Below are 5,566 nucleotides of genomic sequence, written 5' to 3'. Positions count from 1 at the left end.
AAAAAAAAAAAAAAAAAAAAGTAAAATCCTACATTCTCCCTTTCTACTACAACTAGACAAAGTAGGCATCTGTGAGTAAAGGTCAACATGGACATTGTATTACTGCTCTGTATTTCCAGAAGCTCTCCCTTCTCCAATATCTACCTTTTAGAGTTCCCAGTTCCAGTCCTCAGGCTGTTGGGGGTTGAACTATGATCCTCTATTCATAAGATATCTAAGACCCAATAGGATTTGTGGTTGATTTAAAGGCTTCAGGTCATGTTTGTTTTCTCACACAAGTATTGATGAGCTTCTGTGGGTCATCATCTGGAAAGGTGCTAGCAGGATTGTTGACAACATATGCAAGTGCTAGGTTTGGCGCCTAAATCACCCATTTTTAAAGTCTGAAACATGATTTGTGCAGTCTCTCTACATTGATTCTCTACATTAGAGAATCAATGCCCTCATTTGTGCTGGAATTTTTTGGGTTGGGTGGATTTTAATAATGAGTTACATTCATTTAAGAAATGGTGTAGGTATTAAGATGGTCTCTACATAAAGTCATTCGCCAACTGTTTCTGAAAGACCCCCAGAATTGGGGAGATCCTTATTCAAGTCTTGGGATGACGCGACCACCCAATGACTCACGAGAGACTGAACTTGCTGCAATCACATGAGGTTTATTGGGGATACCGGTACCGGGTCAATCTCATGACCATGTTGGCCAGAGTTCGACCCCGAACACAAGAAGTGTTGGGTATTTAAGGGAAGCTGGGGGCGGAGAGAGAATTACCAAGGAAACAGAATGTAAAAACAGTGGAAAATTTCAGAGGGACCTGAACCCAAGGTGTTCAGTTAGGGAGGGGAACATATTCATTCTAGGAATGCAATCTTCATCTACTGGTCAACAGGGTGGAGAGTCTCATAAACCAGTAGACCTTCATTCTTAGTTCCGCCCTCATAGTGGATCATTCAGGAGGGGCAGGTATCTGGAACCAGAGCCCTGAGGCTCTGGATTAGCAAAGTTCCTGGAACTAGCTACTCCACCTTTTTTTTGGTTTGTGGCAGAGGTTTTCCATGACCGCTTTTAGGTAAAAGTTATACATTATACATTCTAAGATTCTCCAGCCTTTCATTTCAATGAACAATGGTTGTACTTGGAGAGTGCCACAGACATTATGTGAGGGTAAGAATTTGTTTCATTAGCTGTGATAATTTGGAAAAGCATTCATCTCAGGGAAAGAGTAACTTATAAAGTCCTCTTCTTCAAACTTGATACAAGAGTTACAAATGTCAAGCAAAGCATTCAGTCTCACTTTGTTGTTCTCTTACAAGCCATCTCCCTAGTTAATCATCTATGTTTCTTTTGGGTATATAAATACTTTTGAAATATATAAGCTGTTCTGAAAACCATAGTATAGTGTAAAGAAATGAAATAAACAATACTACTAATAGAGAGGCTGAGATAGGAGAAGCAAGATTTCAAGACCCTTATGTTGTACACAGCAAGACACTGTCACAAACGTACAAGCTGACAGTGAATATAGATTGTACAATGTTGGACCTATTTCTCCAATTACCAAATTAGAGAGAGCATTGGATGACAATCAACAAATTTCCAAATCCTCATATTATTGGATTTCAATCGATTAGGATATGTTGGTAATATTAATTTTCAAATTAATATATTAAGAAAAAGTAATTGTCACTTCCTGTTGTTTTTGTTGTAAAAGGTGGAATTAGGTTTGTGTGTACTTGTTGAAAGATTACTTTCTTGCTTCTTCTAGGGTGTAGTTTTGCTCCTTATGCTGATGTTTTCCATCTATTACCCTTTGTAGAGCTGAATTTGTGGAAAGATATTGTGTAAATTTTGTTTTGTCATGGAATATCTTGTTTACTCCATCTATGGTAATTGAGAGTTTTGGTGGATATAGTAGGCTGGACTGGCATTTGTGTTCTTGTAGGGTCTGTATGACATCTGCCCAGGATCTTCTAGCTTTCATAGTCTCTGGTGAGAAGTCTGCCGTAATTCTGATAGGCCTGCCTTTACATGTTACTTGCCTTTTTTCCCTTATTGCTTTTAAAATTCTTTCTTTGTTTAGCGCATTGGGTGTTTTGATTATTATGTGACAGGAGGAATTTCTTTTCTGGTCCCGTTTCTTTGGAGTTCTGTAGGCTTCTTGTATTGTTCATGGGCTTCTCTTTCTTTAGGTTAGGGAAGTTTTCTTCTATCATTTTGTTGAAGATATTTACTGTCCAATTACATTGGGAGTCTTCACTCTCTTCTATATCTATTATCCTTAGGTTTGGTCTTCTCGTTGCATCCTGGATTTCCTGGATGTTTTGTGTTAGGAGCTTTTTGCTTTTCGCATTTTCTTTGAGTGTTGCGTCAATGTTTTCTAAGGTGTCTTCTGGCCCTGAGATTCTCTCTTCTATCTCTTGCATTCTGTTGGTGATGCTTGCATCTATGGCTCCTGATTTCTTTCCTAGATTTTGTATCTCCAGGGTTGTCTCTCTTTCTGATTTCTTTATTGTTTCTATTTCCATTTTTAGGTTCTGGATGGTTTTGCTCATTTCCTTCACCTGTTTGATTGTGTTTTCCTGTAGTTCTTTAAGGGATTTTTGTGTTTCCTCTTTAAGAGCTTCTAGCTCTTTACCTGTGTTCTCCTGTATTTCTATGAGGGTGCTATTTATGTCTTTCTTAATGTCCTGTATCATCATCATGATAAGTGATTTTAGATCTGAATCTTGTGTTTCTGGTGTAATGGTGTGTCCAGGACTTGCTATAGTGGGAGAATTGGGTTCTGATGATGGCAAGTGATCTTGGTTTGTCTTGTTTATTTTCTTACACTTGCCCCCTGCCATCTGGTTAACTACAGTGCTACCTGCCCTTGCGAAATCTGTCTGGAGCCTGTCCTTCCTGTGGTTGTGGTTGTGTCAGAACTCTTCAGAGTCAAGCTGTCTCTGTGATCCTGTGATTCTGGGATCCTGGGATCCTGGGCTTGTTAGATCACCTGGGAGTGGGGCTATCTCTGTGTGTTGTTGGACTGGCTGCAGAGCTTGCACCCAAGGTCTGCTCAGAACACTAACCCAGGCAGACTGGAAGGAACAAAAGTCACTGGGCTGGTGGAGTTCCTGTGTGCCTAGTCCTGCTAGTCCCAGTTACTCTCAGTGTTGGGACAGATGTTGGTTCCTGCTCACCTCTGATCCTGGGTGTGTCAGAATGCATGGGAGTGGAGCTTCCTCTGGGTGTTGTGGGACTGGCTGCAGAACTTTCACTCAAGGTCTGCTCTTGACCCCAGCCCAGACAGACTGTAAGGAACCCGAGTCACTCGAGCTTTTTTATTATTATTATTATTATTATTAGATATTTTCTTTATTTATATTTCAAATGATATCCTATTTCCCGGTTTCCATTACAAAAAAGCTCCACTCTGTATTCCTTCCTCTGTACCTCTGCTCACCTACCTACCATCTCCTGGTTCCTTGCCCTGGCATTCCCCTACACTTGGGGCATAAAGCCTTCACAGGATCTAGGGACTCTCCTCCAATTGATGTCCAACTAAACCATCCTGTGCTACATATGAAGCTGGAGCCATGAGCTCCACTTGTGTAATCTTTGGTTGGTGATTTATTCCCTGCAAGCTCTGAGGGTACTGGTTAGTTCATGTTGTAGTTCCTCCTATGCGGATATAAACCCCTTCACCTCCTTAGGTCCTTTCTCTAGCTCCTTCTTTGGGGACCCTGTGCTCAGTCCAATGGATGGCTGAGAGCCTCTACTTCTGTATTAGATGGGCACTACCAGAGACTCTCAGGTGACAGCTATATCAGGCTCCTGTCGGCCAGCACTTTCTGGCATCCACAATAGTGTCTGGGCTTGATGATTGTATATGGGAAGGATTCTCAGGTGGGGAAGTCTCTGGATGCTGAGCTCTCTGTGGGATGAACCAGGTGAGAGGGAGAGAACCAGGTCCAGCTGTGCCTCTTGGGGCTGAGTGAGATGGTGAGGCTCTGATCTCCTACCTCTGGAGAATAACCCCCCAAGCTAGGAGTCTGTCAAAGCACGAACTCAATTTATTGTGCTGATCTTTTCTTTATAAAGGGCTGAGATAGGAGGTGGAGTTTTTTGCTGAGGTGAGATGAGGTAGGCAGAGGGGAAAGTTGAGAAAGGGTATGGGGTGACTGTTACTCTAGATTAGCAGTAGGTAGGCAAGGCAGGCTTAAGCAGGTTCTGCTGCATCAATCCAATAGGGAAGGATCTGAGGCAGTTTACAAAACTCAAGCCAGCCTTGGGTTTGGCCTCAAGGCCCAAACCAGGGCCAAATATCGCCCAACATCTGGATTGTCCTTCCTTCTGTCTCTGCAACTCCTTGCATGGGTATTTTATTCCTGATTCTAAGAATGATCGAAATTTCCACAGTTTGGTCTCCCTTCTTCTTGTACCTCAACTTTTAATTGTTTGAGTATTATTACATCCAGAAACATCTAGTTTTACCCAGGACTTCAGATTAAGAAGAGGAAAGAAATACTAAATTAAGATATAATAGAATAATTATATACACCAAGTACACATGAAAAGTAGTCATGCAGAAATGGAATCTATACAACCATTGTACAGGCCAAGGTTAGGAGAAAGAGGGACAACAGTTTGGTACAAAGAGCTACCACAGGCTATTGAGATGTTTCTATCATAGCCTACTGTAGGCAGTCCCTTATTTCAGATGGTGGATTCCCTGGAGGGATGTGAACCCTGCTTCTTGGACTACCAGACACATTCTTTTTTCAAGTAGCTGCTGCAACCTTCTGAGATTTTTTCCATTCTGACCTGCTGCTGGCAGTCCCTCTCATGATGTTGTGTCTCCAGCACTCTTAAAATGTAAAAATGCAGAGACCCACAGCCAAACATTAGGCTGTGGTCAGAGAGTTGTGTGGAACTGTTGGGGAAAGTGTTGTGGGAGCCAGAGGGGTTAGGAAACTCCAAGTTGACCTACAGATTCAAGTAATCTGGGCCCATGGGGGCTCACAGAGCCTGAACCACCAACCAATCACCATGTAGGGCCTTGAACTAGGGCTCCTACATATATGTAACAGATATGCCGCTTGTTCTTGATGTGGGTCCACAGACAGTTGTAGTGGATGGTCTGTGACTTAGACTCTGTTACATTCCTTTGGTTCTCATTTATCTAGCTAGTCCATCTTGTCTGGCCTCAGTGGGAGAGGATGCACTTATTCCTGATGCAATTTGTTGTGCCAGGGTGGGTTGGTACTGGGGGATAAAAGAGGGTCCCTTTCTCTGGCAACAAGGGGATAGGAAACTGTGGGAATAGGAGAGGAGGGTGAGTTGGACTGGGAAGAGAAGAGGGTGCAGGCTGTGATCAAATGAATATATAATAAATAATACCATGAAACTATCCACATCCTATGGCTTTTGTAGACTTTCCATTCAATATGTCTTTCACCATTTTCTCCATGGTCTCCTGTCTTCTCCCCTTCAGGAAATGCTCCTCTCTGCTATGCATACTCGTCTACTCCAGTCACATCCATAATATTGGGGATAAAATCCTGATAAAGGATAAGAGGCAATAAG

This window comes from Mastomys coucha, unplaced genomic scaffold, assembly GCF_008632895.1.
Source record: "Mastomys coucha isolate ucsf_1 unplaced genomic scaffold, UCSF_Mcou_1 pScaffold10, whole genome shotgun sequence".
Classification (NCBI taxonomy): domain Eukaryota; kingdom Metazoa; phylum Chordata; class Mammalia; order Rodentia; family Muridae; genus Mastomys; species Mastomys coucha.
Note: the sequence above shows the minus strand (reverse complement) of the source record.